A 27434-nucleotide genomic window follows, 5' to 3' on the forward strand; every position below is an offset into this window, starting at 1 on the left:
GCTTCTGAATCCATGCTTTTTTTTACCTGTTATATCACAGAATTAAAAATTTATTTTTGTCAACCTTAAAAAATTTAGGGCTTTACTAATCTGTCTTTGAAAATTATTGTGCAACAAAATTAAATGTTTTGAAAATTAGTTTAGATCTGCCATAAAATTTATACACAGTGATTGTTTTCTCTCAGTATTAATCAGAACATAGAATTTATCACTAAAAATGATCAAAATTTTAAAGGCTATTTTCATTACTGAAACAAAAGTTAAACTTGCTTTAACAAGGAAAAAAACATTAGAATGCTTATTGTCATGTGGTGAAAGTTCATCCCCTTCCTCAAACTTCTGAAAGTAATTTGTAAATCTTTTACATGTAAATATTATCTCACCTTAATTTCAGCTGAATTTTATCAAATTTTTGGCTTATCTAGCATTATTGCTAGATTTTAAAATGCCATTCAAAACCATATACATGCAGTAGATAAACAGTTAAGACATTATTGTATGTTCAACATACCTTTTACAATCACTGTGTGCCTGTGTATCTCCTTCATTCCCACACAGATGCATATGCGTGCATGCACATGTACACACACACACACACATACACACAGAGTACTCATAACGTTCATGCTTTATTATCCATCCATAATATTTCTTCCTGTATACAGCTTATATTTTAAACCAGATTAAAAGGTCAAATCCTCTGATTTCTAAGTCCTTCATACTTTATCCTTAAGCTCTTCATTTTCTGAAACATTACATAAAGAATATATTCAAGAGGACAAATATGTTAAGCTAAAATATTGGTTTCAAATTTTGGCACAAAAGGCCAGCAATTTCAAAGCAAGGGATGTCAGTTGCAAAGAGTTATCCCCTCCTGGTACTTAAATGGTACTTGTTTTATCAACTGCAAAAAGATAAAAGGCAAAAATCAACCTGGCAGCATTTGAACTCAGAACGTAAAATAGGAAGAAATACCACTAATCACTTTGTCCGGTGCAGTAACGATTTTGCCTTTATGCAAAAATATCACATTTTATTAGTAATGTGTACAAAATAGATGTTGTTCTTATGTGAATATTCTGCTAACTTCATGTTATTTAGTCCCATGTCAGCTTTGAGGAAGCAAACCTATGTTCAATGGTGTTTCAGTTATGATCTACCATACCAATTCAACATGTCTTCCAAGTAATAAAATGTTCTCGGAAAAAAAAAACCCCCACCATCTTTGCACCATTTCCAAAATCCAGCTCAACACACTTCACCTTCCAACTGAAGCTTGCACTGTATATACCTGACATATACATGTAATTGCCATATAAGTTGATAACCCTCTCACACCACTATATTCTTGATGGACCTATCTAACACATATCATATAAATGAAGTTCACACCACCAACAGCCTTCCTCTATACTGCACACAGTCACCTCTCTGTTCTTTCCAACTCACCACATGCTATACCACTTGCTATCAGCTTTGTCTTCTCAGTACTCACCATCATATATTTTGCTCTATACATTCTTTCCATGTATTCATCTCCATCAATCCATCTGCACTCACTGCTTTAACACCAGACCATCAGCATCTAATTCCCATAGTAACCAACTCCATTATATTTCAAGTCAACACTTGTGTTCACAACTACATATAGTAGTGGATGAAATACTAACACCAGGTGAACTCCAGCCTTCACTTCAAATTTTTCTCTGTTTCCTTACAACAGTGCCCACTCTTACACATCACTTTTTAAACTAATCATATCTCTAATAAGCATATACATATATATTTTTGATGTTTGATTAAGTACACCAAATTACACTAAAGCTCCTGCCTCAGCTAAGTAGTGCCGCATATGGAGACTTCACTGGACATAAGATTAACTCTGAACATTGTATGACTTAAGATATTCTGATGGTAAAGGATGAATGGTAGGAAGGTGTTGATGCAATAGGGGCAATTAGGGACCTATTTCCAGTCACAAATAAATTGTTTTCATATGATGGGTAGACTAAACACTAAGCGAGACATCAAAGATGAATTACTTGCACTTAAGACATGAATCAATCAAAATCTAAAGCCAAAGAAGCTGTAAGTACCCAAAAAATAACAAACTCTCATTGTTTTTAGATCTTAAGCTGTACTTACTAAGCCTATTATTTTCCATCACTTCCTCCCTATCCATGGATGCTCAACCACCCACTTCATTGTCTTCCTATAACTCAGAAGGAATCTAAATAATAGGCTAAGTAAGTACAGCGTAAGATTTTGGATAGTTAGGATATCAGAAGTATCAAACACTGTGAGGAAGCAGGAATATGTGATGGTTTGAACATGTAATAACAATGAATAAATGATTGATGAATGCTGCATGTCAAAAAGGCAATAATCACATGTAGTAAATGTTTAGCTATTGGTCAATATTGATCAACCATTACTGTACAAAACCATGTATACTTGGTTCCATGCACTTGAGAAACAGGAACTGATATAACTCATATTTGATTGTGGGGTACTTTACAGAATTCTCCACATTTTATATGATGTTACTGGCCAATAGAAAGAGGTCACAAAAACTGATTTGCATATGTTTAGCATGTTATGTCAACAGGAAAAATTTAATGAGTGCAATGAGGGTTAAAAGCATTCAAGCCTTAAGCATGCCATCGTTTGGTTGGTATTTGGAACTACATTACCAAAAGTGCTCTTTTCAATTTCAAAAAGTGGAGAGTGAGATTTGAAAGACATTTGTTTCAAGCAGGTCAAGTTACCACATAGAAGTTCCCTTATTGGCTTGTAATTTGTATTTAATTACAGCCTTGATAAAAGTAAGCTAAAGAAAATATATGATGAAGTCTTGACAGTCCTTGTGCCATGTAAGAAGCACATATGGTGTGGCCACATTAAAAAGCACCACTGCTGAGGCCACATAAACAGCACCCAGTACACTCTGTAAAGAGGTTGATGTTATGAAGGGCAGACAATGGAACCTGGTAAGGGTTCCAGCCTCGTCAGCTCTTGTGAAACTGATCTATGGAAAGCAAACGTTAAATAATGATGATGAAGATGATGATGAAGTCATTAAGTATGAACTTAAAGAGCTTCTAACTACAGACAAATTGACAGAAAACAACAGAGAGACAATATGCAAAAAAAAAATAATAATAATAATAAATAAATAAAAATAAAAAGCAGAGACTGAAAATGATGTTGAATAGCAATTGAAATAAATCATTTCTGGCTGAAGAAAAGCATGATTATATGAGTTTAAATAGGGATTAGATGCTATACAGTAAAGTGGATTAGTTTTTCATGTGAAGTTTCAAATGTTTAAAGCTGATCAAGAATTTGACAAAACATAGAAGTAGAAGTAATAGTTTGTTTCTAATATGTCTGAACAGCAACTGTGATGTAACTCGGTGCTGGAATGATGAATGTAAAATATGTTTAAAACAAGAATATGGAGAAATGTATTAACCATGGAATTTTGTTTGTTGAGGGAAAATAATTGAATAAAATATTAAGAAGTAGTGTGACAAAATAAATAAGAAATAATTTAGAGAAATAATTAATTATTATTATCCACATTAAACTAGGGGAATAAATATTTTAAGTTTTAAAAACTATATTGAAAGAATAGCAATTAAATATATGCAATATTTTGTGGACCAATAAGTGCTTCTGCTGTTAAATTTTGCTGATTTCGTGATACAGACTGTTTTTAAATATCAAATAGTTTGAGTTAATACATTATTTTGCTATAAATAAAATCATAATAATGTGTTTTATGCTTGCATGCATGTAGATGTGTAGCAGCTAAAGAAAAGAGGTTGATTTCATTAGTTGAGACATCATATCTGAAGAAATATATAATAATGTTCATCTGTCATTGTCAATGGTGACTAGGGTATCACATGGAAGAAGATGGGTATGTGTCCAGCTGTGGCTGTTCAGGCCAATGTGTTCTTTGAAGGTTCTGCCACAGGTCAGGTACTGGTAGTCTACTGGGAATGATGGCAAGAAGTTGGCTCTAGACTTGTGCAACTCATGTTTTCTTTGTGATCCTGCAATCCTATTCTGTTCGTAGGTAAAACCTCTGTTGGTGCAGCTATGTTAGGCAGGGTGGTCTAGTACTTGCATTTCCCAGATGTCAAGGTTGATCTGAAAGCACTATTTCCATCATCTCACAATATTCTGTGAAAACGTGTCTTCCTTGCTAAGAAACAGGTAAAGTTTGGTGAGAGGAAAGGCACCAAGCCATAGAAAATTTACCTCAATGAACCCTGTCCGATAAATGGAAGAGTGGGTGTTAAAATGGTAACAATGATCTCACATACACATATTGACCTTCACTCAGAATCAAGGATATCTTGACAACTTGTACCATGTTTATGCTGACTGTTCAAGAGTACTAGGTAACTGTGAGCAGACACAGATACATTCTCTACCCTATCATCCTTGACCCAACAAAACATCCAGAATGAGACAGATGGATGGAGAGAGGGTTACACCAACACTTGATTGTACTAACATCAGCTGACAACTTGAAACCAAGTGTCTTGCTCAAGAACACAATGCACCACTTGGTCCATTAATCAAACCCACGACATGTGATCATGAGTCCAAAAATGCATGTGTGTGCTAAAGGGACAGAAATTGCTCACATGTTTTACAATCTCTTCGTTTCAAACATTGCAGCAAGAAATTTTGTTCATTGAATTTATAACTGTTCCATTGCTGTAACATCATTTGCATCAAAGATAACTGACAATATAACCCTATTCAGTTAAACATGTAATCATTTCTGTGAAATTGCAGATGATAATTAAAGGTAAAATCACACACACAAATGACTTGAAATAAATAAATAAATAAATATTCAATCAAATTTTGGAGAAATGTTTCACAAAAATAATTTAGTGATAAAACTTTTATTAAACAATAAAATTATTTATGTCGTCTTAAATGTTCTGTTTTTCTTTTAATATTGAGCAGAGATTTAAACATAATAAAATAGTGATTTTTACTTTTAGGAAATTGCTTGTAGCCTATACATTTTACATAATAAATTTTGTATTTAATTGCCAATTTTCTTAAATAAGCTATATTCCAGAATAATACTGCAATAAATGGAATGGAACAAAGGAATTCAAAAGTTTTAGTGACATACTATATTACAATATTTGACTTTAATGATGTAATGGAAATTAATTTTATATAAATTATAGAAATAAAACTGTTATAAATCTTTGCATATTCAGTTTCATTATCATTTTAAAATGAGTTCTCGTAATATAGAGTAACACTAAAACAGCTGCTATAAAAAAAATCTGCATTGATCATCAGCATCCCTGTATATCCTCAGCGAGACTGAAGAGTCCACTCTGCCCTGTGTTACCTGCATTCATTCTACAACCACATGACAGAATGTTAAAAGAGCTAGGTGTCAGCCACAGACTAGTATAGCTTGGTAACTTGAAACAAGCTTTTGCAAATTGCTTTAGATGCCTGTATAGTCCTAAGCAGGCATAAACAACCTCTTGACTCACCTACCTTTGACTCAACAGTGCATCCAGGATGTGACAAGTGAAGGGGAAAAAAGCTGTACCAGTACTAAGCTGGGACTCATTTTCAATTGAATGGACTCGAGCAATGTAAAATGAAGGAACTGAATCCATGATATTATGACAATACACTAAACATATTAATCACTAGGCCATCTGCTTTCGCTGGATATGTACTGGATGCATATCATCATAACATTAGCTCCGAAGAGGTTACTTCTCTACTTTACGCTGTCTCGGTTGTCTTACTACAGTAAGGTAAAAGGCAGGATAATGAAACAAAACCAGGGTGAAGGTGAGGTAGAAAGGAGAGTAACAGAGGAGAACCAGAATGATAGGAGTGACAGAAGAGTAAATAAAGGAAGAGAGTGACAGACAACAACATGAGAATAGAATAGAAACAGCATGAGCAGTGTGATAGAAGAAAGGGTGATAAACTAGAGATAGAATAATAGAATGGGGAGTATTTGAAGTAAGAAGCAAGTTGAGAGAGAGAGAGAGAGAGATGGATGTCAACAATGAACAATAAAAGGAAAGAGTAGAATGAGAGAATAATGTCTATCAATAAAGATGGGTGATAGTAAGAGATTGGGAGTGATTTATCTCAATAAAGAAGAGCGAATTCTTTAATTATCAGAGATTTTAGATAAGTAGTTTGGCAATTTATAGCCAATCAAGCACTGTAAATTAGAACATTTTGCCATTCTCTTTATTACTATTTAACACTTTTGTGACCATATTCCAAACAAAAACAAACTACCCATATTTTCCTATTAATTCTCCAAATAATCAGAATTTAAAGGAGAAATAACAATGGTTTTTTTTTCTTTTCTTTTTTTATTGATTTCTTAGGGTTATCAAGTGGGTAATTGAAATATAAGTTAAAACAAATTTGCTACATAAAACTATCACGGAATGATTGCTTTCTCCATTTTTTTTTTATTAGTTTGGTCTGAAGAAAGAGACTGCCTACGACCTCTACAGGTTATCATGATGAAAGAAAGGGAGACGAGTGAGTTTGTAAATACCTGAGGGAAGAAGGTACAAGACCATTCAACTCAAGACAACAGATTTCACTCTCATAGTTGATGTCTGATTGTCTGACAGCAACTCTGTGGCCCAGAACTGAAGTGTGTTGGTGAGCAACTTCATACCAATAGAATGGGACTTTATTTGGAATGGTCTAGGACAGGGGTTCCCAAAGGGTGGAATGACCAAAATGGGACAATGGATGTAAAAATTTTTTTTTTTAAATAAAGGGTTAATTAGGTTAAGTTTTATTTGTGTAATACTGCTATATTGAATTTGCTGCAGAAAATGGTCTGTGATGATGGGTGGGGGCACTAGGAACGTATCCTTGGAATCAAGCAGGTGGCAGCCTGAAAAAGTTTGGGAACCACTGGTCTAGGAGGTTTGGATGTCTGTCTGTTTTTAGTAACATCACTAAGGAGTTGAAATATTTTCAAGCACTAAAGTGAGGGTTAGACTTTATGATAAATTTTAGCCATGTCATGTAGATGTGCATCCAACAGGAAAGATCATCAGTGACTGTGAGGATTAGCACTGGTAGTGAACTTTCTGATTCCTTTAAAAACTATCTGTTTTGTATTGTAAGGACCTTTTTTTTTTTTTTGCTGAATGAAATATTACTCTGAGATTTTTAGCTTCTGTAGTTTCATCAGTTTTTAATGTGAAGTTCATTAATTGTGAAATGTACAAATTCTATATATAAAGGCATTCTGTGTAATGCAATTGAAAATAGAATAGTTCTTTACATGTTATATTAAAATGATATCAGAAAGATGGAAAAATGGAAGAACAATTAATCCCAAAGGGATTTGAACCCAGAAAGCACAAGTATTTATTTCAGCAAACATCCTACCTTGTCCATCTTAACATTACTGAAAATATTTCTTTACATATTAGAATTTAAATATAAGCTGGGAAGCTCCTCTATGAAACAAATCAATAGTTTTAATCTCTCTCTCTCTCTCTCTCTCTCTCTCTCTCTCTCTCTCTCTCTCTCTCACACACACTCACACACACACACACACACACACACACACACACACACACACACACACACACACACACAAATTACCATAATGGAATATAGAACAGTGACTCAATATGCTAGAAATAGCTGACAAATATCCCTTCAATAAGATTCTACAGTCTTAAAAAAGAAAGGATACATCACACAGTTAGGTGCTTGGTATATAGAAAAATGGAAAGGTCATGGTTGGAACATGTTTGACTGTAGATCTGCTCAATCAAGACTGATTTGGGGCAACAAACAACAACATGCAATACAATTATAGACAAATGTTTATATTTTTAAGATTCTTTCTTGTTTAAATTTGTAAATTTGGCATATCTTAAGTATTGCCAGTTTTCAAAGGATTAAAATAGATTTACTATTTTGGGCCAAAATGAAGTAAATCTTTTCACATAGAGAAAAAAAAAATCAATAATCAAATACATAAAATAATTTGAAGTCTAGCAACAAAAACAATCAAAGAACTATTGACCCATTAAATGATTAACATGAAAGCAAAATGGCAGTAAGTACTTGACATGAATAAATGCAAAGAATGTTGTAACATTTGCAAAGAAAAGCAGTTAATAAAAGAAATATGACCAGTGCTAAATTTAAGTTGCCTCATCAGCCAATGAAATTATTTTTGGGTATATTTGTGATATTAATATCAGGTTCCAATCAATAATTTTATTGATAAGATTTCAGGTACTACATGATGTATTTATACATTTAATACCAGTTTGCCTGCAACTACAGCTAGTTCTATGTTGTAAAACTTCTTATTCTAAAATACAACCTTACCGTGAAATTTTATCTAAGAACAACTCCATAGGTCATATTCCCACACCAAGCTTAATAATGGAAAAGTTAGCTACTTTGCAAGATTCCTATAAATTCTAAGTTATTTTCAAAATCAATTGAAACACATAATAAATTTCATCAGCAGAAATATGGTCACGAGAGATTTGTAATACATTTTAGTGTGCAATAAGAAGGTTAAAACACTGTTCTTAGACTCAGTATTTAATTTCATACCTTTTAATTCAAATTCAAATTCATTTTTTTTTTTTGTACCACACTAAATAAGTAGCTGACATCACAGATAGTATCTAATTCAGTTTCAAATCTCACTGAAGTCAGCTTTGTTTCTAGGTTCACTGTCACCAACATATTGGCAATATATTAGCAGCATATAAAACTTCTGAATTAAGGCCTTTTGGAGAAAATAAAAACTAATTAGTTAATTAATAATTCAAGTAGCAAGAAAAGGAAAACTCTTATCAATGTCAATTTAATCTGAACTTGGCAAGTATGCGTGATGACTACAGACATTTTTCAGTCCTATTAGGCTTCCTCAACAAAGCATAACCTTCTCTGTTCTTGCCAAATTAGTGATAATCACTATTTTGATGTACAATGCACATGAATAGACGTCAAAAACTGTCATAACTGAGGGAATTTTTAGTTTTATGATGCTTCTATCGTTTACTTATTTCAGTCATTGGACTGTGGCCATGCCAGGGCACCACCACCATGCCAGAGTACAAATCCGCTCCCATCCCTCACCTAGAAATGGCAGTCAAATCTCTGCCAAATCATACTAACATATTGAGTAATGTAATCTGAGATAAATGATATCTGATGTGATGTGTTGGATATGAGCATGATCAGGGATGATCTGGATATAAATAGAAACATTACTCACAAATAGTGTCACAAGGCAAAACCAGTCAAGAAGAGTTCATCATTGTCCAAGCTACACCCATGATAAGATTTGAACTCTGTACTGCAAGGCAATGAAACTTGTCAGTTATATGATGTTCCCACATCTTCAAATGGCAATCTACTTAACCCTTTCACTACTGTATTTATTTTGAGATGCTCTGTTTTTCTCTCAATTACTTTAATTATAACAAAGAATTTAGTAAAATAACTTAGTTATCATTAAGGTAGTGTTAGGAGCATTAATTGTGACTAAGACTTGGTGGAAGATTTTAATTCAAAACTATGAAAACAAGACATATGTAATACAGAGCCAGAGCTGGTTTCAGCCAGGTTGGTAATGAAAGGGTTAATGTAATTATTTGTGGTTAAGAGCCAACAACACTTGAGCATCTTTAACCAAAAACTAGTTGTGTATCCCTGGCTGTTGGTGGTGGCTCTGTACGCTTAACCTATTATGCATCAACCACTGCTCTATGTTTCTTATTGAAATCCAGTATCTCAATATAATATGATCTTATGGATATATTTTCTTAATATCAACATAAGGATGGACAGATAATTTTACATCATAATTCAAAAGGATTTCACTCTATATATTAAGTTTCATATAACAGATAATGTTTGTTTGGAAAGATCAATAAAAGATATATGTTCAATGTACATTATTGCCAATGGCAGTTATGTGTCGAGTTTCACCAACAGATTATGCTCAACTAACTGTAAACAGCTGTTCCTACTCTATTTCCTGGTTGGAAATCAGAATTTTTTCCTTACTACATCATGATAAAAGGTCAGTATTTACAGTTAATAAAGATATTATTTGAAAGTGCTAATCTTCCAATGATTTCACCTGAAATACTAAGTATGCCACATTTCCCCAAATCTCTACATTGAATTCTATTACAGTAAATCAGTTTCTGGAGGCTCTTCAAATACTTTTTCATAGCAAATTGCATAAGTTTATCACCTATTTCTCCTAGTACTCTATGCATAATATTAGACCAAAAATGCTCACATCAGCCACTACTTTCATCATCATTATTTAATGTGTGGCTTCAATACTAGCATAGGTTGGATGGCTTGACAGGATCTGATGAGTTGGAGGATTGTGCCATACTCTAATGTCTATTTTGGCATGATTTCTATGGTTGGATGCCCTTCCAGATGCAAACCAATTTACAGAGAGTGCTGGGTAGGAATTTTTTTCTCTCCAGTCATGAGTGCTAACATGGATCATCTTGTAATTTGCTACACTAAATGTCTAAAGTGGGTCTTACAACTTAGGTAGAATAAAAGAGTGTTCAATGATGCATGGTAAGGGATAAGAGGAAAGAATGGGAGATGATGGTAGGTATGGTAGAATATGAGATGGAACAAGGAAGAGGGAAGGGATTGGTGCCAGAGGTTATTAAAAAAAAAAAGGGGCAGAGTTGGAAGGTTATATGGGGGGGGGTTGTGCAAGGGGAAAGTCTTGGATGATCCAATATTATAAAGTGGTGAGTATGGACTAATGTGAGGGAAAGGGGACAGGAAGGAAGCAATAGACTGAAGTGGATGCACTTTATAATTTACACGACTAACAATGTCATCATCATTTTGTGTTCACTTTCTCATGCTGATATAGGTTGACTGTGTCAACATCATTTTGTGTTCACTTTCCCATGGTGACATAGGCTGACTGTGTCATCATCATCTTGTGTTCATTTTCTCATGCTGACATAGACTGATTGTGTCATCATCATTTTGTGTTCACTTTCTCATGCTGACATAGGCTGATTGTGTCATCATTATCTAAATCTATTTTTATGTGGAATCACTGCCCTCCTTGGCAGGTATCACATCTTGCTTGTATGTTCCATTTTTCTGCACGGTTCCTATGGTTAAATCACCTTCCTAATACCAACCAAAAATGCATTCAGCATACCATAACGTCCTCTGAGTGCATGTAATTATGGCTTGTACAAGACAGGTTGCTTTAGTCTCTGGCAAGACTAAAGATTCCTCTCTAATGTCTGCTCATCCAAGAAAATATGACACTGGAAGAGAGACACTAGAAGGGGAGAAGCAGAGCAATAAAAGTAAGCAAATGATAGAAGAAAGGATAGCAACATGCTGGCTGTTAGTAAAGAAGATTGAACAGATAACAATATCAGTGGTGTGGTGGGGAAAAGAGAGTGATACAATGTGGGGAGGGGACATTGAAAGAGGGTTCCCTCGGCAACAGATAGATATGTGTGTGTGTGAGAGAGAGAGAGAGAGAAGAGTAGCGATAAGGTGATAGAAAGAGTGATTGGATACAGGAAGGTCCTAGATTATCCTTTGTTACATGGGTGGCATAACAAGAGGATGAGAGTAATAGTAAGGAAGCACGTAAATAGAAGTGAAGGTGGGTGCTGGATGAAAAAGTAATTGAATGGAGATCTGTAGATAGAGATTTAGTCTGAACATAATGCTGAACAAAATGGAAGACACTCAAATGTAATAACCAAACATCCCAACTTCCATCGCTGACACCATTTTCCCTTGCTTATTTGGGCTGGGCAAGTTTTCTCAAGCACAGAATTTCACCACTTGTCACAGTCCTACATCATATTTATGAGGTTCAGTGTAACGAGATCAATCTTCGCAATCTCATCTTCTTTACTTTCATCTTCCACAGGTTACATCCACTTTCAATACTCAGAATGTCTTTACACCTAACATCCTCCATGTATATCACGTACATACTAGAGCAGTCTTCCCTATAGCATATTAGATATAATCCCTCTTGAATCTAGCTTTTTCTCTCTGTTTATTTGCACTCCAATAGTCATGAAGTTTGCACATCCAATACTGCAAACAGCATGGCTGATCCAATAAAATACGCTTGTCTTATTTCTTTTCCAATGTTCACAAATGCCTTACGTTCAAGCCCCACATCTCAGTTATGTAGCATCACCCTTTAGACCAGTGTTTCTCAACCCTTTATTCCTATGGACCCCACTGATTCCTATTTTACTGAAGAGGACCCTCAGTCTTTTGATGTCTGAACACTCCTGTTATATTTTTATGATTAAATATTGTTAGGAATTAAATTGTTAAAATATTTTGTGTATTGTAGCAGTATAACCAGTTTATTGCACATAAATTTTAATGATAAAATCTTATATGGTCCCCCAAGGGTCATATCAACACTAGTTTAGAACCATTGCTTTAGACAGAAATATAGAAAAAAAATATTGCCCTTCACACCCAGAAAAAAAACTCTCCAAAGTAACAGCTTCCTGAAATATTTCCAACCTGTTCTTATTTTGGCAAGTATACATTTGAAAAGAGCTTCTTTCACTATTAAGTCATCTAGACAAGAAAAACTATCAACTACTTCTAAGAACCTTCCAGGCATTTGAAAAAATCTATTTCACACATATTCTTACTGTGAACTTATCCTGTCTGTTTGCAACATACATAAACTACCTTCTCAGTCAGTTACAATCCAACAAACACATTTATCTCACAAGACTTTTGTCTAATTGGAGCTATTGTACAAGACATGTCTCAGGTGGTTGTATATTGGAATTGAACACAAATACCATGTCATTACAAAGCAATCTTCCTGTGCCATAATGTTAAGCAGCAAATTAATTTAGTTTTAGAGAGATATTATAGATTTGCATGACATCAACAAGTATTAATAATTTCTATTTCCTACACAATAAACTTCACATTTTGAGTTTTTTTGTATTTGTCACTAAATTCCATTCAATGTAATCTCAAGTTGTCATAATGTAACCAGTTCTTACATACACTCATACACATAACACACATTTCCTTAATTGCCTTTGAACTCAGAACCTTTGTTTCTTAATACATGGCTTCTCAGGTTTGGACTAATGAGGCTAGGGTTCCTGATGACAATTAGAAATTAATGTGATGAAAATATTAAAAAGAAAATTCAAATGACAAGATTAATTCCCTAGAAAATTGAAAATATTATCACAATAATTTGTGTTAAAAGATTACACATGGAATTGACAAGCTTTCCTAATATGGGGTGGGGTGGGTGGAGAGAATACAAAATAATAATATACTGTTTTACAGAGATGAAGAGCTTTATTAAATTATGTTTATAATCATCATTGTCTTTCCATCATGTTAAAACCAAATTGTTTTCATTCTGTGCATAATGTCACATGATTTGGATATTTAAAATAAACTCATCATTCTGAAACAAGACTCTTACTAGAAGTTTGGTTTTTCACAAAACAGCATTATATACAACAGCAACAACAAAAAAAGAAAAGAAAAAGAAAACAGTACACATCACACCATCGAAAGCTGCATGCAAACCACATCCACAGACCATCTACATAATAAAACAATGAAATGATACTTGAATATGAAACACAACCTACAACAAGCAGTTTACTGCAGCAACAAATTTCAGCTGTCACAGTCCAGGCTGCCATAATATGCATAATTACAGCTGCAACCAGACATGTACAACTTCCACCATAATCCCAGGAACAACACTATTTTTTACATGCAATCCTAACAAACAAAACACAAAGACATACACAAAATAATAACAAGGGCTTCATGTGAAATCTCTTTAGCCATAAAGGAATATATGTATTCCTTAAAGGAATATACATGGTATTATATCCTTAAAATGTTGAATTGATATAATGCCCACTTTAATAAAACCAGTAAAGACAACTATCCCTGATTTCTTTTATTTAGGCACATGGCCTTTATAAAGAGGGGACACCACAAGGATAGACAAAACAAGACAATGGGGTACATATAAATATATATCAGATGATTTATGAATATGATGAAAATGAGGATGAAATGACTTACTTGGCCACCAAAACAAGTAGTTTCATTTTACTGTTTTTTTTAAAATTACAGTTTCACTTTACAGTTGTGTATCTTTTCCTTAACACAAAATTACAACAAATGCTGCATTATATCATCAAAAATTACAACAGCTGGCAGCTCGTCGTATCTATACTGAAATGGTGTTATTTCAACTCTTTTTTTCCCAAATAGTTCTACTAACCACTCAACTTTCTCAACTTTTTTATTTCCCATTATTCTGAGGCTTCATTCACACACATCAGATCTACTTTCTGAGACAAACTAATTTCTCATTCAATTTAACATCACATTGGTCATCTTTGGTGGAGTCCATTCTGTTGCCAAAATTATGACAAAGTTCCCAGTGTGAGAATAGTCCATGAATTAGGTCTTTTGTTTTCTGCCTTCATTCTGCCCACCAGTCTTGAAGTCCCTGCCAAAGAGCCAAGGTTACAGCCTTTGCCCTTCTGACAACACCATGAAACAAAATTAGATATGCTCTTAATGTTATATACCATATTTATACATATGGCATATTCATACATGAAATTTTGAAAATATTTCAATGAAGAAACTATATTTGTTGAAGAAACAAAGTTTGATGATTCAAAACTATGATAAAAGTTAACCAATATTCTGCAGACATAGATAGACACAAACACATACACATATATAATAGTTTCCAGTCAAATAATAACTAAGGCTGAAAGCCAATGAAGTACAGTTCTTTATCTAGTAAATTGCTTCCCTATTGTTAATATATCTACTTCAGATTTGACATTTCAAATCTATTTTGAAACACATAATCATATAAACATGATAAAAATGAGAATCAGAACCAAACAGACATAATAAACTAGAGATAAACACTGTCAAACTGAAATGAAAAGTTCATTTATTTCTTGTAGCCATCTTATTGGAAATTAAGAGATATTTCTCTTACAAATAGAGAGGTGTATGTACACTGTGTATAAACACGCATTTGACACAATGAAATATATTCTGCTGCTGATGGTCTCTTATAATAAATACTAAGGAAAGATTGGACTTTTCACTCAGTCTTATGTCAACTCAAATATACATCAAAAGAAAAGACTATGGCACTTAGATAGGCTAACATTGCTGTAACAACATGCTGTGCCAATCAGCATGAAGACAGAAAATATATTTCTAATGCGGATTAGTGGAGACTGACATACACATACATACTGAATAAGTGTATATTGAAACACTATCATTCATTTTCTAATTTCTGCTTATACCAGCTATTGCTGTTTAGCTCAAGATAAGTCTGGATCAAACAGACTTATGCAATTCTAACATGACCATCCAGTCTGGGATTTTTGTTTCTAGGAACTATGTTTTCGATGTATCCTTCCCTTTTGTCTTTTTTTATCTTCCTTTTTAGTAATGATTTGAAAGAGATTTTGCTATTATTTCTACCATGTCAAGTGACAATTTAGAGAGATCTTTTGCTGGCTCTTATACAATGCTTCTTTTTTAGCTTGAAGCTGTTTAAGGGCATCCAGCTGTAGAAACTCTGCCAGATCAGATTGGAGCCTGGTGTAGCCATCTGGTTCACCAGTCCTCAGTCAAATCATCCAACCCATGCTAGCATGGAAAGCGGACGTTAAACAATGATGATGATGATGATGATGATGATTTCTTGGTTCACTAAATGGTAAGGTTAGTACCAACCTTACCATTTGGTTTTCATGAAGAAGAATGTCTTCCTGGATATTTCTCTTGTGGATTTTTATTTTCAGTGATAGGGGATTCAGTTGTTCAATGTACTGAATAATCTGCTCTTGTTAATGCTTGAGCATTCTATAAGTATGTTTCCAAGAATCAGCTTTACACAGTGTGACTCCTGAATTACAGATACAATCCAACTGATAGAAGCAACAGAGCTTCTATCTGCCCGGCTCAACAAGATGCTCCAACAAATAACAACATTTCCTAAATGTGCCAAGGAATCACCCCAGGATGTTGTAATTATAAAGCAACCAATCAGTTATATACCACTTATATGATTCTTATATTCAGCTCACTCAGTTATCACACCACTCAGTATTTGTTCATTAAAAAAAAAATAAATAAATTCTGTTTTCCATTCTAGACATAATTATCAGTAAAATTGGTAAACACTATATTTCACTGAAGGTATCCAATATGACCAAAACTTACTCAGAGTTGTCACCTTACAACTTAAATTAGATTCACTCACCAACATATATTTTTTTTTTTTAGTTTTAATTTTGGAGTTGTCTCACTTGCTTTTCTTACTCAGAAAAATTCATTAACCTTTTTGTGGCTGTTTCTAATGAAATAAATTATCAATGCTTTGAATTTAATTTTGGAAATAAGCAAGAATTTAGAGGAATTTAGCAAAATAACTAACAGTGTCACAAGTAATTCAGTGTTTGGAGTATAGCAAGAGAAACCTATTCCAAAACACTAGGTTTTGTTTTATAGAAATAAGGATGGTTTCAGGTGGGTTAACCTAATGATTCTCTCTTGCTATAACCAATGTAATTTTGATTAATTAATGTCTCGCTACATGAAGTACAGTAGTACCAACTCACTTCTTGCAGATTGTTATAGTGTTATAACATTAAGTTGATAACAATGTAATTACAAATATATTACATTAACACATTCAAAACAAGCATGGAAATTAATGAAAAGGTCTTGTATAAAGAGCATCTCAAATATATCTGTCTTTGCTCAATCTGGAATGTTTAAATTATAAACTATGCTAATGGTTTCCCATTCATAACATTAACAGATTTTGTAATGAACACACAGAAACCTTAGAAACAGCTGTTGCTTAGTTAGTTCTGCTTCAGAAATCTTACAGCATGAAGATAAGCTAGCACCTGGTGTTTGTTAAACAAATCTACTCAGCAACCATGCTCCATGTTCTCCCCGCTCCATCCAATATTTAGTTGTTTGTATCACAGTTTTGGCTCCAACAAATATGGCTGCTACGTTCTACTCATGAATGACAAAAATATTGACATGCTAGTAATCGTTGAGAAGTCATTAATATATGAAACCATGGTGCTAATAGCAACTGTGACTGATCATGTGAACTCCATTTTTACATGTGGCAGTTAATGCTACTGGATTCAGAATGAGATGAATGCACAAACTAAGTTTAGACCTAAGAGGTTATTGATACGGCAGTTATTTTGATGGGTATATGAGCTTGTGTTTCTTCAAACTGATTATGAGCAATTAAAAACACATTCTCCATGTTGTGTTTTCAATAAAGAAAAGAAGTAAGCCTTATTAGAATGCTGAATGTAATAGAACGGAATCCTATTAAAGAAAATATTCCAGCATCAACTACTAAGAAATAGCCTTATGAATTACTGGCTCATAGAAATTACAATAATTATTACTAAGGCAGCGAGCTGGCAGAATCGTTAGCATGCCGGGTGAAATGCTTAGCAGTATTTTGTCTGTCTTTACATTCTGAGTTCAAATTCCACCAAGGTCGACTTTGCCTTACATCCTTTCAGGGTTGATAAATTAAGTACCAGTTGCATACTGAGATTGATCTAATTGACTGGCCCTTTCCCCGCCAAAAAATTTCAGGCCTTGTGCTAAGAGTAGAAAAGAATAATTATCACTAATATTACTGCCTCTGGGGTCAACTTTGCCTTCATCTTTTTGAGGTCAATGAAATAAAATATCAGTTGAGCATTGGGGTCAATGTAATCAACTAGAACCCTCCCCCAAATTTTCAGGCCTTGTACCTAAATAAATTCTTATTATTAAGGGCAGTGGATTAGCAGAAATGGATCAACAGCCAAATACCGTGTAATTATGTCCTTTTACATTCTGAGTTCAAATCCAGTCAAAATTGACTTTACCTTTTATCTTTCAAGGATTAATAAAATATCCAAGGCTGACTAAATCACTTATTTGTATGTTTTATTTCAGTGTCAGAGATCATTATTCATAAGATTTGAACTCATAAGTATTCAGCTGCAAAATAAACATCTTAATTTCATAGTTATTCTTTTTCTTCAGCATGCTAAGCAATTCAAATCTATTTTTGTTTATAATTTTTAAAGCATATTTAGAGACTATATGATTTCAGAGTTGTAGACCATTTTTCAAACAGTAATGCCTTTGGAGTACATTTTAAAATATTATCTCTTACAAAACAACTAATTATTAAAAGCTTCTTTCAAATCTGAAACAGAACACTTCTGCAATCTTATACAAATTAAATGTATGTCTAAATTAATTAATTGTAACATATTAAAGCACAAGGAGAAGGAAAGATCTATTGTTTCATAGCCAAGATAGCCTGAGAATATGAAAATAAAACCACTAGAAACTTTTTAAAAGAGGAAATTAATTATGAAGATGTATAAAACTGATTGCTAAAGAACAAATTATTTTTTAATCTGATTTTTTTTTTTTTGTTCTATAAGGCAGTTGGAGTAGATTAATGTTGATAAGTGATGTCGATATAGATATTTAACTTGAAGATCACTAAGTTGGTATCTTTAAGAAAAACTATGGTAAGGAGACAGAACTGGTGGTAATTCTGCGGCAATAGAATTGGGGGATGTGTTTAGTGTTGGTCTAGGAGGAGAGACACAGTAATTGTGTTGAGTAAAGATTGATGGGTGAGACAAATAGACTGCTAAATATCTTCTCAATCCAGATCTAAAGAGAAAAGAAACATAGCATCTGAGCTAATAACTAAAGTCTGCTGGTGATTGACTCTTTGGTGAGCGAATAAATATTTATGAACTTCAAACTGATAGCCATTGAGATGAGAGAAAGACTGAAGGTGATAGAATATAAGAGAATATGCTAAGTCCTTTCAAATATGCAAGAAACATAAGACAGAGCGAAGTAGCTATGTATCTAATTAGTACACTGATGGATAGATGTATGACTAGAGGAATAGACAGACAGACAGGTACTTTTATGTAATTTTTAAAGAAATTACTTTTGAAACATAATTTACAATAGCTATAGGCGCAGGAGTGGCTGTGTGGTAAGTAGCTTGCTTACCAACCACATGGTTCTGGGTTCAGTCCCACTACGTGGCACCTTGGGCAAGTGTCTTCTACTATAACCTCAGGCCGACCCAAGCCTTGTGAGTGGATTTGATAGATGGAAACTGAATGAAGCCCGTCGTATATGTATGTGTATATATGTTTGTGTGTCTGTGTTTGTCCCCCCACCATCGCTTGACAACTGATGCTGGTGTGTTTACGTTCCCATAACTTAGTGGTTCAGCAAAACAGACCGATAGAATAAGTACTGGGCTTACAAAGAATAAGCTCTGGGGTCGATTTGCCCGACTAAAGGCGGTGCTCCAGCATGGCTGCAGTCAAATGATTGAAACAAATAAAGAAATAAAATAATAGGCTCTCAGTTTAAAATGACATTTGATTTGGTATTGTACAGACATGTTCATGAAGAAATAAACAATATAATAGCAAGTGGTGATTGGTGTACGTAAACACTGGGTGCAGGCATGTGTGTTGTGGTTCAGACATTGCTTAACAACTACATGGTTTTAATTTTGACTCCATTGCATGCACTGTGTTGTTGCCTGAAGTCTTGGGAGAAATCTGTTTTATTCTTTGGTGGCAGATGTAATTCATCAGCCTGCTTAACACCTCTTGGCCCTCAGGTGCCTACAGTGGATTCACTGTTGCAAGCATTCAGGGTAGGTGTATGGATTAAGGATTACTTTCCACCTTCCTTTCATTATAATCTCAGTAGCCTTGAAAATTGTTATGTGCACAGCCTTCCCTCTTCTAACTCACTAGAAAAAACAAAATATTAACCTGAGAAAAATTAAGCAATGATAAAAGCTGACAGTTTTCTAATGTGCCACTGTCTAATATGATTACTCAAAGACAAGAATATCAACATCATTCATTGTCCATACTGGCATGGGTTGGACGGTTCAACCAGAGCTAGGAAGCTACATCAAGTTCCAGTCTGTTTTGGCATGGTTTCTATGGCTGGATGCCCTGCCTAACACCAACCACTCCGAGAGTGTAATGGGTGCTTTTACGTGCCACAGGCATGGGCTCCAGTTGCATGGCACCAGTATCTGCCAAAACTACATTTTCACTTGGCTTGACAGATTTTTTCAAGCAAGGCATATTGCCAAAAGTCTCTGTCTCCATGATGCTCAATGCTCAAAAAGGTGCTTTTCATGTGCCATTGGCATGGGTGGCAGTTACGTGACCCCAGCATCGGCCATGACTACGATTTCACTTAGCTTGACAGGTCTTTTCAAGCATGGCATAAAATGAACACAAACATAAAACTTGTCAGTAACTGAAGACTGCAGATCAGAAACAAACTTGTGCCAATGATCCTGGAATCCACAAACCAGTTGACATGTGTGACAGAAGATGACATAAGGTATTTCTTCAGCATGTCCAAAGCAATATGAGTAACAACAGGTCCAACACCCGTCAGACCTAAAGAGAGCGATAGTGGAGGATCTCCATCATTTGACAGTAAGGATTTTGTGGCTCAATCAAATGAATCACCTGCTCTTGAATTAACATGTAAGTGGTTGAGCATTCCAGATCTATACCCTTTATAAAACTGAGACAGAATCATCATCATAATCATCATCGTTTAATGTCCGCTTTCCATGCTAGCATGGGTTGGACAATTTGACTGAGGACTGATGGACCAGGTGGCTACACCAGGCTCCAATCTGATTTGGCAGAGTTTCTACAGTTGGATGCCCTTCCTAATGCCAACCACTCCGAGAGTGTAGTGGGTGCTTTTACGTGCCACCAGTACGAAGGCCAGTCAGGCGGTACTAGCAATGGCCATGCTCGAAATGGTGTATTTTACGTTCCACCTTGCACAGAAGCCAGTCCAAACAAAGCTATACTCTTTGAATTACAGCTGAAAGGCATTTATACAATTTCCATCTACTCAGTTTCACTCATAAAATAGATTGGTCAATCTGAGACTATAGGAAATGACAATTGCCTAAGATAACATGCAGTGGGATCAAACCTGGATCTTTTTAGTTGCAAAGCAAACTTCTTAACCATTTGGCAATAATGCACATACATAAAGGCAGTATAAAACTCACAATGAAGAAAAATTGTCAACAACCATTGTAAAAATATTTCAAAGATTTCATTAATCATAATAGTACAGTAACTGAAAAATCTCTGGACAATATCACAAAGTCAATGATAAACAACTTAGTCACAGGAAGCTTCTAAAACTTTCCATAAATCGACTGGTATCTCTTCTCATCACCAGAAAGTTTTTTTTGATTTTGTTGTTGCTTTGTTATCATTTAATCTCATGTAAATGTTAGGCCTTACTATCAGTGAGAATCCAATAACACTGTACTTATTCTATGTCCTCGCGTTGTTGCTTTTTCTTGCTTGTTCATGTTTGGATTGATTATATATATATGTGTGTGTGTGTGTGTGTGTGTGTGTGTGTGTGTGTGTATTTATTTGTGTGTCTATGTTTGTCCTCCCCTCCATCCCCTGACAACTGATGTTGGTGCGTTTACATCCCCGTAACTTAGTGGTTCAGCAAAAGAGGTTAATGGAATAAGTACTTGGCTTATAAAGAATAAGTTCTGGAGTCGATTTGCTTGACTAAAGGCGGTGCTCCAGCATGGCCACAGTCAAATGACTGAAACAAATAAAAGAATAAAGGAATAAATACACAAATAGTTCTGCAGTTAACCGTTTTTTGATTATTTCACCAAGCATTACTTTCATCATGTAGAAAATCTGAGTAATCATAGAAAGCATGGACTTTTTAGATGAAAATAAAACTCTAGTATTTTAAAAAGCTAAAGAACATGCAAGCATGGCTATGTGAGTGGTTCACCTCCTAATCAAATGGGGTTAATCAATTCTATAGTACAGTACCATAGGCAAGTGTCTTTTATTTTAGCCTTAGACCAACCAAAGGCAACTGTAGGCATAGCTGTGTGAGTAAGAAGCTTACTTTCCAATTATGTGCTTTGAGGTTCAACCCTCCTGTGTGACACCTTGGGCAAGTGTCTCCCATTATATAGTCCTGGCCCAACCAAAGTTCTTTGAGTGGATTTAGAAGACAAACTGAAAGAAGAGTGCCTTGATTCACAACAAGAGGAACTCATTCTCTATGCTCATGCATACTTTGTGTATTCATGGCTAACATCACAAATAATTGAAGTGTGATTTCTAATAGAGTGACAGAGGACCAAAACTTCAAACGCAGTTGTTACATACAGTAGTCACTTGTAAATAAAGCTATGAAATCAAATAATGAATTGTTTAAATGGTTCACAGTTTCTGTTAGATAGTAGTCCTAATTAGCATAATTACTAAATTACTAAGCCAAAGCATAATAATTAGAATAAGACAGTGTTAGCTCTGCTGCTAACAAAAGTTTATCAGTGAAAAAAAGAAAATTGCATTAAGTTTTTATAAGGTGTGTTACTCCATTGTAGTGAGAAGTTGCTGAATGTAGAATATTTCATGTTTGCATCGGTCAAGGAAATTAGTTTCAGCAGATGCTCTTCCTACCAAACTTCACCATTTTACAAGCCAAGTAATGTTTTTATCCTCCAGCCAGGCATATTTTTCATAAAAAATTGCAAACAAAAAACACCATTTGTATGACAATGATATTTGTTTACAGCCAACATATGATGTCAAGATAAAAGACACACACATGAAAGGTGTATTTTCAGTTTCTGTCCTCCAAATTAATTACTCACAAAGCTTTTATCATCCTTGAATGAAATATTAATTGATCAAAATGAGTAGCTAAGTTTCAAAGCTTTGTGTGCAGGAAAGGTGGCTGTGCTGGTTTAGAAGAATGACAAGATTATTGCAGGTAAAAGAAGAGTGCACTGACATGGGAAGATACTTTTAGAAGAAGGAAGGAAAAATGTGTGATCAGTTCTCTGGATGTTGGGCTTCTAAATGGAATGTTGAAGAACAAAGATAAGTGGTAATACAATGTACAGCAAATCTGTTCAACTCTTGTCAGTATGGTAAAAAGACATAAAAAATGATTGTTATGATGATGCATTTTCTATAGATTATTATTCCATATGGATTAATATCAATGGAATTCAAATCACATTGCATGGTTAATATAAAGACTCAAGTTCATACACTCCATGAATACATATGAAAGTTTGTATGTCTAAATATCACAAATATAGAGTGATATCAGATTTCATAGTTTGCACTGTTCTTTACAGCTAGTATGGAGAGAGAAAAATCTAGTCTCGTGATAATTTTGTATTGAGAGTTGTAAATGTGGGAAAGGAAGTGTAGGTAATAATCTAATGATGATAGAGAAATTGTAGTAGTAATGATGACAGAATGAATGCAAGTGATATAATGAGTGCAACAACAATGATAAACAATGTCGAAAATGATGATCATTATTATTATACATATGCAAATGAAACTAATAAAAATAACAAATTCGGTAATATTATGGCATAGCATATTCAATACAATTATGGTCATTGTTTATTACCCAGGTTTGAAATAAAATGGGAAAAGGAAGTTATGAAAGTCATTTGACAATAGGAATAAAAACAAAATTAAGAACTCAACATTATCAATGCTTTTATTAGATAACTGGTTTAGTGTTATTTGAAAATTAGAATTCAAAAGAAACAATTTTATGTTAAAATTGCTTTATTTTCTAAATTATGCACAGAATATATAATTAAATATGAAAACGTTCCATTTGCATGTGTTGTCAATAGAAAATTAGTTTTCACCCATTTACAGTTGCTTTATATGGAAAGATAAAGTTATGCCGTATTAGATGTTATAACCAGAATTATGTTCTTCAATTATTAACCAAGCTCAAAGAATTGTATAGTGATAGATATCTTGAGTTCAGTACAACTGTTTATTGATGCTGCCAACATTTAATACTATTATACAGCTGATAATATTCAAATAACTTTCAACAGAAAGGTGTTATGAGCAAAACTTGAGTTAACTCTTATGTGACCATACTTCTTACACAGATATACTGTCACTATGTTTTAGTTTTTAAATAAAGAATTATGTAAGGTAATGTTTGTTGCCACTTCAACATGGCTGTTCTGTATGGAACAACATTACTACTCTTTAACCCCAGGAAAACAATTTCTCCAGCTGGTTAACAACACAACTTGTGTCCAATATATTGCAAGCAGCGGAGCGAATCCCTATCATCGAGCAATTTGACAGGACCAGTAGACCAGCCTGGTTTCAGGGTATTTGCCCTTCCTCAGTACTGCACACCTGTCCACTAGAAATTGCAGTTGTTTGCCCTAGCTCACAATATATAGAAAAATAAGCAATATTCAGTCACTGATCTTGCAACAAGCAAAGTAGCTAGTTCTAAAATCTCTATAAGAGATGCAAGTAGTAACTCTACTGAAAAGTAATGTTTGTTACCACTTCAACATGGCTGTTGAAAAGTTTTGTGAAATAACTAACTTTTGACTTAATGATAAACCAATGCTGAAATTGTCCATGACATTCTAATAAAAAAATTTAATTTAGCTTTGAATACTTCAGTAGGTTGATGTTCAAAGTGTTAAGTAAATAATTTCACAAGATTTTAATAGGAATTTCACAAAATATCAAGCTTAGGAAATAAACTGCCTGATTGATAAACCTTCATCTTATTAAAAATTTTCAATATTGAACCATCCTTTACCTAGAGTCTGCCACTTCTACATCATGTACAATGGACTTTGCTCAATAACATGTTCTGAATGTACGATGTCTCTTATTAGTTCACAGCAATTACTACCTCTTTTTCTCTCTCTCCAAGCACAAATATTACAGACTTGTTCATTCAGTGAAATAATGTATCTTTGTAAGATTTACATGGAATGTCCTTACCTTCTTTGCATATTAACATGTTACTAATCTTAAATTTCTCAAACTTCAAATACCCCACTTGTTCATATTGAGCTCCCAATTGCTACATTCCTCTGTAGCCAATGATTAAAACAGAAAGTACCATTACTATTTCTAACAAATACTCTGCTCAACGAACCAACGAGAGTGCCTCTATGCAGTTGCTTGACCAATTAGAAACAGCAGTTAAATCTCCCTCATGACATTGTCTTAAGAGATGACACAATGCCTAATCCAGTCATATATACACTATATATGAAAACAATCTGTTGTGGTGAAGGCTGAAATTAATTTGATTTATAAGTATACTTGATCAAGCCTGGCCTGGGGTTAAACAACTGTTCTTCATCTATACATTTTTTGCCTTCTTTTTTCTTTTAAGTTTTTTATATGATGATTATACCCGTCCTCATGGCTGAAGGTTAGAAAGGAGAGGAGTTCAGACACAGCCACCATATATGTAAGGGATGTTATATACCTATCTCAGTTTGTCATGGCTTATCAGCTTTACACCGAAAGATGCTTAATTTGATTAAATAAATGAAAAAGGCAGGGTCTGAAACATTGAAATTTTGCACTCCTCATAACAAATGAAGTGACTGACTTCTACAAACTCTGTGAAGCTAATAAAATGCTTTACATAATATAAAGCATTCCTCTAGATAAACAAGAATCCTCCTGCACCCCCCAACACCCACACACCCACACACACATAGAGTATGTGAGCAAAGATAGAGCTGCTTACAATAATCCTTTCTACAGCAGGCAAAAGGACCAGTCGATTACATCAACACCAGTATGCTCCACTGGTTGTGTAATGTCAGTGTACATACATGACAGAGTGTAAGCGCCTTGAGAGAAAAGTTGGACCTAAGAAGCATCAGATGTGGTTTGCAAGAGAGATGACTGCGCTGGTATGGACATGTGGTGCGAATGGATGAGGACAGCTGTGTGAAAAAGTGTCACATCCTAGCAGTTGAGGGAATCTGTGGAAGAGGTAGATCCAAGAAGACCTGGAATGAGGTGGTGAAGCATGACCTTCAAACATTGGGCCTCACCGGGGCAATGATTAGTGATCGAACCTTTGGAAATATGCTGTGCTTGAGAAGATCCGGCAATACAAGTGAGACCATAACCCATGGCCTACGCCAGCAGTGTAACCAGTCTACTTATGCGTTGCTTCCAAAGACCTGTTGAGGCAAGTGAAATCACAATCAAAATCAAATTTGCTGATGTGGCCGATGACAGCACTGCCTGACTGGTGCCCATGCCAGTGGAACATTAAATGCACCATCCGAGCATAATTGTTGCCAGGGCCGCTGACTGGCTCCCATGCAGGTAGCACATAAACAACATTCGAGTAAGGTCATTGCCGTGCCGCTGGACTGGCTCCTGTGCAGGTGGCACAAAAAAAGCACCATTTGAGCCTGGCCGTCACCAGTACCACTTGATTGGCCCTTGTGCCGGTGGCACGTAAAAGCACCCACTACACTCTCATAGTGGTTGGTGTTAGGAAGGGCATCCAGCTGTAGAAACTGCCAGATCAGATTGGAGCCTGGTGTGGCCATATGGCTCACCAATCCTCAGTCAAACTGTCCAGCCCATGCCAGTATGGAAAGCAGACATTAACTGATGATGGCTGATATATTTTTACGATGGACTTCTTTTCAGTTTCCGTCTACCAAATCCACTCACCAGGCTTTGATTGGCCTGAGGTTGCAGTAGAAGGAACTGTGGACCTGGAACCATGTGGTTGGGAAGCAAGCTTCTTACCACACAGCCATGCCTGATTGACATTGTTGTCTTTCTGAAACCCTAAATTATATTTTAAAAACCACTTATGGTACAACATTTCGGGACTAGTGGACTACACTCATAAGTCTACTAAATATAAAGTAAAAATATTACTAATTCATCCTATATTATATGAATATCTGAAAATTCTTAGTTGAAATTTATTCCTGGTGTTTGTATTACATATTTTTCTTTTACCAGCAGACACTAACTGTAAATAGTAAAACCATCTAACAATACTCAAACTAATATAATTAGTTTTCGATGTAGATGATATTTGAATTCATGTCACAAAAAATATAAATTATGCCAAATATATGTGCAATTTACAACCATTTATCTAGATTTGGCATTTCCAGACATTTATTCATAATATACAAAAAGAAATCCAAGACTCAGAATGTAATCTGTCTTTGAAATGAAAATTACATCTATCAAGGTTACCTTCTTATTTTAAAAACCAGTAAAACAGCCTTTATGCAGTCACTCAGCCTAAATGAAATAGCAGTCAAAGCGTTTCTACCACAGCCAAGAGTAATGTAACAGGATGGACAT

The sequence above is a fragment of the Octopus bimaculoides genome, chromosome 1 (genome assembly GCF_046866305.1).
Source record: "Octopus bimaculoides isolate indiv1 chromosome 1, ASM4686630v1, whole genome shotgun sequence".
Taxonomy (NCBI): domain Eukaryota; kingdom Metazoa; phylum Mollusca; class Cephalopoda; order Octopoda; family Octopodidae; genus Octopus; species Octopus bimaculoides.